The sequence below is a fragment of the Myotis yumanensis genome, unplaced genomic scaffold (genome assembly GCF_028538775.1).
Source record: "Myotis yumanensis isolate MYYU_CA2020_CCGP unplaced genomic scaffold, mMyoYum1.0.hap1 SCAF_1, whole genome shotgun sequence".
NCBI lineage: Eukaryota > Metazoa > Chordata > Mammalia > Chiroptera > Vespertilionidae > Myotis > Myotis yumanensis.
Window position 1 is genome coordinate 103189822 of NW_027223752.1, and position 11561 is coordinate 103201382.

An 11561-nucleotide genomic window follows, 5' to 3' on the forward strand; every position below is an offset into this window, starting at 1 on the left:
CTTGCATCCCTGGGATAAATCCTACTTGGTCATGGTGTATGATCTTTCTGATGTACTGCTGGATCCGATTTGCTAAGATTTTGTTGAGGATTTTGGCATCTATGTTCATGAGGGATATTGGCCTGTAATTCTCTTTCCTTGTGTTGTCTTTACCTGGTTTTGGTATTAGGGTGATGCTGGCTTCATAGAATGAGCTTGGAAGTGTTCCTTCCTCTTGGATTTTTTGTAGTAGTCTGAGGAGGATAGGTTTTAGTTCTTCCTTGAATGTTTGGTAAAACTCCCCTGTGAAGCCGTCTGGTCCTGGGCTTTTGTTTGCTGGAAGCTTTTTGATGACTGCTTCAATTTCTTCCATAGTTATTGGCCTGTTGAGATTTCTAGATTCTTCCTGATTGAGTTTTGGAATGTTGTATTTTTCTAGAAATATGTCCATTTCCTTCAGGTTGTCTAGTTTGTTGGAGTAGAGTTGTTCATAGTATTTTTTAACAATCATTTGTATTTCTGTGGGGTCTGTTGTTATTTCCCCTCTATCATTTTTTATTTTGTTTATTTGGGTCCTCTCTCTTTGCTTCTTGGTGAGCCTGGCTAGAGGTTTGTCAATCTTGTTTATCCTTTCAAAGAACCAGCTCTTGGTTTCATTGATTTTCTGTATTGTTTTTTTGGTCTCTATGTCATTTATTTCTGCTCTAATCTTTATTATCTCCTTCCTTCTGCTCACTCTGGGCTTTTCTTGTTGCTCTCTTTCTAATTCTTTGAGTTGTAGAGTTAGGTGATTTGCTACCATTTTTTCTTGTTTGTTGAGGTAGGCCTGTAGAGCTATAAACTTCCCTCTCAGGACTGCTTTCATTGTGTCCCAAAGATTTTGGATTGTTGTGTTTTCATTGTCATTAGTGTCCAGGATGTTTTCAATTTCTTCTTTGATCTCATTGGTAACCCAATCAATATTTAATAACATGCTATTCAGCTTCCAAGTGTTTGAGTATTTTGGGTTGTTTTTATTGTAGTTTATTTCTAATATTATGCCCTTGTGGTCTGAGAAGATGCTTGGTATGATTTCCATCTTCTTGAATTTGGGGAGACTTTGTTTGTGACCCAATATGTGGTCTATTTTTGAAGATGTCCCATGAGCACTTGAGAAGAACGTATATTTTGTGGCTTTGGGGTGCAGTGTTCTGAAGATGTCAATTAAGTCCATCTGATCTAGTGAGTCATTTAGGATTGCTGTTTCTTTGCTGATTGTTTGTCTAGCGGATTTATCCAGTGATGTCAGTGGTGTATTAAAGTCCCCTACTATGATTGTATTGTTGTCGATCTCTCCCCTGATATCTTCCAGGAGTTTTCTTATGTATGTGGGTGCTCCTGCATTGGGTGCATCTATGTTTATCAGGGTTATATCCTCTTGTTGTATTGATCCCTTTAGTATTATGAAGTGGCCTTCCTTATCTCTTGTTATGGCCTTCACTTTGAGGTCTATTTTGTCCGATATAAGTATTGCTACCCCAGCTTTTTTTTCATTTCCATTTGCCTGAAAGATATTTTTCCATCCCTTCACTTTCAGTCTGTGTGAGTCCCTTCTAATGAGGTGGGTCTCTTGTAGACAGCAAATGTATGGGTCATGTTTTTTTATCCATTCAGCCACTGGATGTCTTTTGATTGGACCATTTAGTCCATTTACATTTAAAGTTATTATTGAAAGGTACTTGTTTGTAGCCATTTCTATTTTTTTGTGGCTGCTTTCTTTCTGGGCTTTTTATTTCTTCTTTTTACACCAGTCCCTTTAGCATTTCTTGCATTGCTGGCTTGGTGGTGATGAACTCCCTTAGCCTTTTTTTGTCTGTGAAGCTTCTTATTTCCCTTCAATTTTGAATGATAGCCTTGCTGGATAGAGTATTCTTGGATTCAGTCCTTTGCTTTGCATCACTTTGTAAATTTCTGTCCATTCTTTTCTGGCCTGATGTGTTTCTGTTGAGAAATCGTTTGATAATCTGATGGGGGATCTTTTGTAGGTAACTCTCTTTTTCTCTCTTGCAGCCTTTAAGATTCTCTTTGTCTTGTACATTTGCCATCGTTATTATGACGTGTCTTGGTGTCGGTCTTTTGGGGTTCATCTTGCCTGGGACTCTCTGTACTTGTGGAACTTTTTTCTTCCCCATATCTGGGAAGTTTTCTGTCATTATTTCTTCAAATAGATTTTCTAATCCTTGCTGCTCTTCTTGTCCTTCTTGCAGCCCTATTATGCGTATGTTACTTCGTTTCATGGTGTCCCGAAGCTCCCTTAGGCTCTCCTCCTGTTTTTTAATTTTTTTCTCCAGTTGCTGTTCAGATTGAGCTTGTTTCTCTGCCTTATCTTCTAACTCACTAATTCGGTCCTCTGCTTCTTCTAGTCTGCTGTTGAAACTTTCCGTGGTGTTTTTGATTGTAGCTATATCACCTTTCATTTCTTCCTGATTCTTGCATAGGTTGTTGATTTTCTCATCCATCTGGTGAATGAATTGTACAACCATTATTCTGAATTCTTTTTCTGTCATGTTGCACGCTTCAACTTCATTAATTTCCTTTCTTGGTGATTCCTCATTGTCTTTCCTCTGGGTGTTGTGTCGTCTCTTCATTCTGATTATCTCCTGATGGTTCAAAGGTCGAGATGTGTGGGCCTGGGCCGTGTGCAGTGGGAGGCTCCCACCACCCTAGTGTCACTGAAGAGCTCTGACACTAAGATGTGTGGTTGTTGTTGGTTGGTGGGAACCAGGCTTGCTCTGTGTCAGTGTTGCCAGCGCTCAATGTGGCCTTGCACGTGCCCTTAGAATTAGGGACCCTGCCTGCACTGTGCTGAAATAGAGGCCCCCCTGGAGCGTGTTGAAAACCAGAGCCCCCTAGCTTGCGCCAGGAGTCAGAGTTCCCCAAGAGTCCAGTATCAGAGTCTCTGTTGCTTCGTGTGACCTCCCCTTGAGAATCAGGGTCCCTGTGTGCCCTTGCACCAGGAATTGGATTCACTGGCTCTTAGTATGAATGCACAGGAAATCAGGATCTCAGGCGCAGGTGATAAGAAACACAGTCAAGTCACTGGTGCTTGGTGCTGCCTCCTGCCCTGAGAAACAGGGTCCCTGGGCCTGTGCTAGGTGGACAAATTCCTGTTCGCGCTATTGCTCCCAGCCCAGGGCTCCAAAGCCCGCAGTGCGCATAGGATCAGTTCAAAGGTGCTTGCGCACTTCCTGGCCAAAGTTCCTGCAGCGCTGAGGCCCCGGCAAGGGGTAGGTCTATCAGTTACTTACTCTGGAGCTGCCCGCGAGCCTGGGGGAAGGGGGGATGGGCTCTGTTACTCACGGATCTGCTGCAGGGATTTCTGAACTTTTGGTGTCCGAAGGTCTGTAGCTGTGGTCGCAGGTCTCTGTCCCCAGTAGCTGCAGGGTCCTGGTATGCTTCTGAGATCAGACTGGGTGGTGCTGAGGCCAGGATCCTAGTCTCAAGCAGCTCTGTTCCCCAAGATGGCGTGGTCGCTGTGCCTTTGCTGGCCGACCCTGCATATATTTTTATTAATTTATTTTACTGATTGCTTTTGAAAGAGATGCATTTTTTTTGCTATTTTATTTTATTTTTAAATCTTTATTGTTGAAAGTATTACATATGTCCCCTCCCTCCCCCCATTGACCCCTTTTAACCCCCCACCCCTGCCCCAGTCCTTCACCACTCTTTTGTCTGTGTCAATAGGTTATGCATATATGCATACAAGTTTTTTGGAGATGCATATTTTTATATTTGATTTGTTTACCTTTTTAAAAAGCAGTAGCTACACTTAAAATGAAGAGTAGTAGCACTTCATTTTTCTGTGGTAGAGGGGTAAGATGGGTTCAAATATGTGGCAAACTGGCACGGCCATGGCATACTCATCCCCACGTTGGGTGCCTTATGTGCCGCGCCAGCTCAGCCAGGTTGTATGAGATCACAATTTATTTAAAAATACAGGATCTCTAGCCAGGATCTCCAGCCAAGTTCTATCTAGGATCTCAGTGACCCTGAGAGAGGGCAGTGAAGGATTGAGAAAAGACAGACAAGAGAAAAAAGCTGGGTCTGGGTGTGACGCTGTCCTCTGAATGAGAGCTAGCAACAGCAGCATGGACTACAAGCCAGATTCCACGAGGCAAAGTAAGGGCATGGTCAAGGTGTTTACAACATTCTTGTGGGTTTTGATCTGCTCAATTACACGCACCTGAACTCTGTCAAGCCCACATCACTCAGGCACATGGGGCCACGTGTTCGGACCATAGGTTCAAGCTTACAACTATAGCTGTTGGCTATAATTGTGCTGGGAGGGCTCTGCCCTCCAAGCTGGGACTTGCACGTGGCCATGAGAGGACTGTGCCCTCTCATTAGTCCAAGGCTTGAATCTGTCCAAGCACTGTAGCCACTCTCCACACAAATAAACACATTTTTTTCAGGTAATATTGATGTCCATAGCTTTGGTATCACATCTGGGCATATAACTGTCAAGTCATTATCTTAGACTCACCCTCTAGAACAGGGGTGGGCAAACTTTTTGACTCGAGGGCCACAGTGGGTTCTTAAACTGGACCAGAGGGCCGGAACAAAAGCATGGATGGAGTGTTTGTGTGAACTAATATAAATTCAAAGTAAACATCATTACATAAAAGGGTACGGTCTTTTTTTTTTTTAGTTTTATTAATTTCAAACGGGCTGGATCCGGCCCTCGGGCCGTAGTTTGCCCACGGCTGCTCTAGAACTTCATCTTTATTGTGCACTGGACTTTGTGCTTTAACTAGAGTTCTTTACCTCTAATTCGGCCTGTGTTAAATTGAAATTATTTTCTTTAAAATTGGCTAACCTCATAATTTGCCTATTTCTGTTGTTAGTGCCATTGTTTTCTGCCACCATAGCTCAAATTTTTGGATCCTTTTCCCCCCTTATTTGATTAATTTTTTTTCTATTTCTGTTGCCATTAGCTTAGTTAATGTTTCTTTTATTTCGTTCCTACTTTAACACAATACTAATCTATTAGCTCACTTCCCAAACTTATGCTTTCCCCTTTCTGTGTACCCATTTAAACCATCAATTTTCTAAGGAGTAGGATTCAAGAAAGTACATTTTGTGGTAAATCAATATTAAATTATGTGTTTGTTGTGATTCTACAGATACCTTGGAATTGTGCAGAGCCTTAAGGTCATTCTAAATATCAGTGAACATTTTTGTATAGGTGAACAAAAAAGATTGATTAAAGGTTCTAATTAGTAAAAAGCACAGGATTTTTTCTGTAACATCCAAAATATATTTTGTATATAAACTCCATTTTTTTTAAGTAAACACTGACTTCTTAAAAATTTATGTATTTTAGAGAGGAAGGGGAGAGAAAGAGAAAGTGGGAGCAAAATATGGATTGTCCACCTGCATGCCCCCTACCAGGGATCAAGCCCATACATGCCCGGGAATCAAACCAGCAGCCTTTCAGTGCATAGGATGACGCCCAACCAACTGAGCCACATCGGCCAGGGCTCCTCCACTAATGTAACATTTTCAGACTTTTCTGATATGATGCTTAATCCCAAAATACTGGTTCAGTGGAGTTATTTATTCAGTAAACATATACCCATGCTTACTACATGTAGCCGATACCATAAATCAAGAAGCACTACTAAGATATGAAAGGTTTGAATTGCTGGAAAACTGATTTTTATTATTGAATAAAAGGGCTTAGTATTAGAGTAATAGTTCTGCCTACATATATTTATGAATTGATGATGCAGTCAAAATCCTATAAGCATTTTTATAAGAAATTTGAGTCACCAGAAGTATATCTGGAAGAATAATTATATAAGAATAGCTAGGATGCCAAACCGGTTTGGCTCAGTGGATAGAGCGTCGGCCTGCGGACTGAAAGGTCCCAGGTTCGATTCCGGTCAAGGGCATGTACCTTGGTTGCGGGCACATCCCCAATAGGAGGTGTGCAGGAGGCAGCTGGTCGATGTTTCTCTCTCATCGATGTTTCTAACTCTCTATCTCTCTCCCTTCCTCTCTGTAAAAAAATCAATAAAATATATATTAAAAAAAAAAAGAATAGCTAGGAGAAAAAAAATTAATTTTAGTAAATACCATTCTATATAATAAAGAGGTAATATGCAAATTGATCATCACACCCTCGCACAAGATCACTGCCCCATGTGGTCAAAGATGATCACCCCCATGTGGTCACAAGATGGCCACCACAACATGGCTGGCAGGGGAGGGCAGTTGTGGGTGATCAGACCAGCAAGGGAGGGCAGTTCGGGGCAACAAGGCCTGCAGGGGAGTGCTGGGGTCCTGCCCCAGCAGGTCCAGGAGTTCCCCACGGTGTGGACGGAGTCGGCAAAGAAGGAATGACACAGAGACAGCATTCAGTTGATCAGCAGCCTAGCCAGGATCTCTAGCCAGGATCTCCAGCCAAGTTCTATCTAGGATCTCCAGCCAGGTTCTGTGTTTTATTGTCTTGTTACATCTGTATTTATACCATTTGATTTTAATCCTGTCAATTTCTATTCCAAAGGTTAGGGCGTTTCTTATCTCCATTCCAGGGAGTAAAAATTATGTAGCTTAAGGGTGACTGTTTGTAGTTAAAGTGATTAACTACCCGCCTGGCATTTAGTTAAGGGGTTTTATTCCCTCCCTAACTTCAGGGAAAAATCCCTACCTAGGGAAACAACCTTTCTCGGAGAGGTGACCTTGGTTAAAGCACATAGCGCTAAAGTGAGAAAACATATTAAGAACAGTATGCCATATACACCAGGTCCCTTGAAACATGCTGTGCAGATGTTTCTTCCCTGCAGCGACTGTGTCAAGCAGCAAGGATGGACCGGCTTCTGGCAGGGGAGGGCAGTTGGGGGTGACCAGTCTGGCAGGGGAGGGCAGTTGGGGGTGACCAGGTCTGCAGGGGAGGGCAGTTGGGGGCAACTGGGTTGGCAGGGGAGGGCAGCTGGGGAGGACCAGGCCTGCAGGGGAATGAAAGGGTGAGGGCTACGCCCTCCATCTTGCCCCAGGGTAAGGGCTATGCCCTCCATCTTACCTTGGCCATGTGCTTGGCAAGGCTTTTTCCCGGAAGCCCAAGCCTCTGCTAGCCACACCCAGGACTTCTTTAAACTAACCAATGACAATCAAGGGAAGTCACCATAGATATGACCACATCCTGTGTAACAAGACACCGACTTGCGCCTGGCCAATCGGCAGGGCCCACAGTCCTTTCTCCTCCCCTTACTCCAACCCCCCTATAAAACCCCTCTCCACACAGAGTTCTCTCTCTCTGCTTCCTGCTGCTGTGTCTGCGAGGTGGGGGAGCCGAGCTAGCTCGAATAAAGACTCTTATGCTTTTGCATCGGACCTGGCTGGCTCCCTGGTGTGGTTTCTTGGGGATCCTTAAATCTGGGCATAACAGGGAGGGCAGTTGGAGGCAACCGGGCCGGCAGGGAAGGGCAGTTGGGGGGCAATCGGGCCAGCATGGGAGCAGTTAGGCGTTGATCAGGCTGGCAGGGGAGTGGTTAGGGGTGATCAGGCTGGCAGGCAGAAGCAGTTAGAGGCAATCAGGCAGGCAGGCAGGCGAGTGGTTGGGAGCCAGCAGTTCCAGATTGTGAGAGGGATGTCCAACTGCCAGTTTAGGCCCACAGGGATCGGGCCTAAACCGGCAGTCAGACATCCTCCAAGAGGTCCCAGATTGGAGAGGGTGCAGGCTGGGCTGAGGGACAACCCCCACCCCAGTGCACGAATTTCATGCACTGGGCCTTTAGTTAAAATATATGACATTAGTAATTTAATGCTACTGGTTTGAGGTAGACCAATACAACAGTCTAGAAATGTATTCAAGATACATGTGTGAATTTAGTAATATGCTAAAGGCAGCATATAAAATCATTAGAAAGATGAAGTATTCAGTAAGTTGTGTAGGGACAACTGTTAGCTATAGGAAAAAAGTTTGATCCCATTGTCACTTTTATACCCAGATAAATTCCAGATGAGTTGGAATTTAAATGTGGAGGGGGAAAAAGTGACATCTTAAAGTAAAAAGTCATGGATGAATATTATAACTTGGAGTAAGGGGGTATATCTTTTAAAGAATGATATGCACTTATGAAAGAATACAGTTGGCCCTTGAACAACATGGGTTTGAACTTTGCAGGTCCTTATATGCAGATGTTTTTCACTTGACTTCACACTTTAGTTGACTTGCACAGTTCAAAGAAATATATAAACTTCTTTGGGTCAACTCTGTTGGGAGTGGGGAATCTGAATGTAGAAGAAGGCTGACTGTAGTTAAATAAAATTTTCAAGTAAGCAGGTCAGTGCTTCTACCACTGGTGGTGTTCAAGGGTCAATTGTATATTGATAAATTTGACTAAATGGAAAGCTGTACCACTAAAAAATTCTGATATTAGTGGAAAAGGGCTAATTTTTCTAATGAGATCTACAAATCTATAAGTTTACAGGCAAAAACAAAGGCAAAGATAGCTTATTGAAGCAATTAAAATGGACAAGTAGCCTTGGCCAGCATGGCTCAGTGGTTAGAGCATTGGCCTTCACACCTGAGGGTCTCAGGTTTGATGCCTGGTCAAGGGCATGTACCTGGGTTGCGGGTCCAATCCCCGCTCCCTGCGGACCTCCCCTCCTCCAAGTTGGGCAATGTATGGGAGGCAACCAATCGATGTGTCTCTGTCACATTGATGTTTCTCTCCTCTCTCTAAAAATCAATGGAATTATCCTCACTCTTTGGGTGAGCATTAAAAAAAAAAAGAAAAAGTGGAAGAGAGGAGAAAATGGCAGTCAAGTAAGTAGATTTTTTTTGCACCTCCTCCCAGGGCCAGACTGGAAATTCAACTAAAGTGGGGAACATACACTCAGAATTACCAACTGAGGTCCAGCTGAGGAGAGAACTTATATCAAGGAAAGACAGAAAACACCTAAAGACTGGTAGGAAGGGCAAGATCACAAGAGGAGCTGACTCAGCTTCCAAGGGTGGCAGGCTGAGAGTGAGGAGGGAGCTCTCAGATACAGGCAGCTCTGTTCCCTCAGAAGATAGAGGCCCAGAACCCAGGTTGGGATCCACAGCCTGAAGCACCAGAGCTGAGACTCGTGGCCCACGAAACATCCAGCCATGAAAGGAAGCAGGGCTGCTGGCCATAATGGTGTCTGGAGATAGTATACTGGAACCCATAGGAGAGAAAGCTGCATGTTTGTTTGTTTGTTTGTTTTAAACCCAGAGCACAGGAGTTTTCATTTGCAGCTACTCATCCTTGGCTTTGGTGCAGGGACAGAGGCGCAGACTTGAGGTGCCTAAGGAGAGGCTTGGGTGGGAAGCATTGTGGGGAAACAAGGAAAAGCAGTAGTAAGGAGTATTAGGTTGTAGGCCCACAAACTGAAACAGCCATTTTTACTGAGAAGAGCTAGCCCTTCGAAGTAACCACAAGGCAGGAACAGGAATAAACCCTGTCCCAGGTGATACTGTCTTCCCCACCCTCAGGAGCCCTGCCTGCCACACCCTGCATTTTGAACTTTTCAGAGGAAACAAAAGCAGAGGCCAAGCCTTCAGGTTTGAACAGTCTCGGAGCTTCAGTGACTGGAATGGAGGAGTGCCTTCTGCCCCACTATGCCCGCAATATGACTGGTACTTTCCCCGCGGGAAACTCCAGGTTTCCAACCAAACACCCTGGACTGCCTACAAGGATCTCTGCCCAGGCTAGGGCAGAGTAATATTTTGGGCCACTCATGGAGGAATAGCTCTGGGACAGGGAAACACACCAACCATATTCCCTGAAATCTGAACAGTACCTGCCCGCCCCCCCCCGCCCCCGTACACGCCACCCCCCCCCTCCCCCGCCCCCCAGTGCTTTTTCAGAAACAGACTTTTGAGTGATTAAGATTGACAGCTGGCTAGCAAGCAAAGGTGGGCAGAGGCAGAGCCTGGGGAATCAGGGGAAGTTTGCTGACCCAGCCCTGGGCCCCATGCTGCTAACAAACCTGCTTTAGAGGGTAGATTGGCCCCTCCTGCTTGTAGCCAAGTCCTGTGGTGATAGACACAAACTGTGGATCGCTTGGAGCTTCAAGCTGGTTGCTGAAAGCCAAAGGAGGACAGTTTCTCAATAGTGGTTAGCACCTCAGTACCTCATGGGAAGCCCAGAATTGGCAGATAGAACAGAAGAGTCTGATCCAAAGGGAGCTCCCAGGTGCATTAAACTCTGCTGAAATATATACCACTTCTTCTTCTTTTTTCCTCCTCTTTTCATTTTTTATTGTTTTCTCTTTTTTTAAAATTTATCTTCTTAGTCTAATTGCTTTATTGGTTCTAGTCTCTAATGTTTTGTTCATTATCTAATTTTCCCCTTCCCTTTTCCTACTCAATCTTTTTTTTCTTTCTCTTTTTTCCTTTTCTCCTGCTTTTCCATATTTTTTTATTTTCTTATTTTTGGTCTATCTGGTTTCTCTTTTCCCTTTCAAAATGTTTTTCTTTTCTTTTTCCTTTATTTTAAACAATTTTCCTTCCCCTTTTCCCCCAATTCATCATCCTTATTTTCTTTATTTCTGCATTGCACCTACATATTCCTTTTTCTCCACCCGCCTTTTTTGTTTGTTTGTGTTTTTTTATGGGTTTGTTTGTTTTGTTTTATCTTCATATTTTTTCTTTCATTCTTTTTCTTTATCATTCTTGCTTTTTCCTCTTTCCTAATTTTCTCTTCTCTGGTGGTTCCTTTTGTTGGTGCTGTGGGGTCTTCTGCATGTTTTTGTTTTGTTTCTTTTGTTTTGTGTTGTGTTGTGTTGTGTTGTATTTTGTTTTGTTCATTCAGCACCTCCACAATAGTTTGCACGACGTGGTCAGGGGTGAGCCACATAGTTAGGAGTGAGCCACATAATCAGCTGGCCTGAGATGATATTCCATCCACGAATGGGACAATAACATTCAAGAACCAACTACAACAGGAGAACACAAATAACTCAAGTAAGGGGCTCTCCTAGAGCATCCAGCACAGGAGATCTAACACACTGCACCACTGGGTCCCAAAAAACACCAACTACATAAAACCACTCAAAAATTCTGAGAGGCATAGCAGATTGATCTAATACATAGAAACAAAAACAAAGGAAAAGCAAAAAGGGGGAGACAAAGAAACAATCCCCAAATGAAAGCCAAGAGGAACTGCCAGAAAAGGAACTAAATAAAATGGAAGCAAGCAATTTGTCAGATAAGGAATTCTGAGTAATGGCACTAAGGCTTCTCAAACAAATCAGAATTACAAGCAACTTCATGAGAATTATAAGGTTCTCAAACAGGGCTATACTAACATGAAAAGAGAGATTGAAACAATAAATAAAAATCAATTGGAAAGGAGGAATTACATAGCTGAAATAAAGAACACCCTAGAAGCATTCAATAGTAGACTAGAAGAAGCTGAGGACCAAATCAGCAAATTAAAAGACAAGGGAGAAAAAAACAGTCATGCAGAGCAGTAAATGGAAAAAGCAAATTAAAAAGAAGGAGGAGAGTCTAAGGAAGCTTTGGAACAACATGAAATATAACATTCAGATCATAGGGGTTCCAGAAG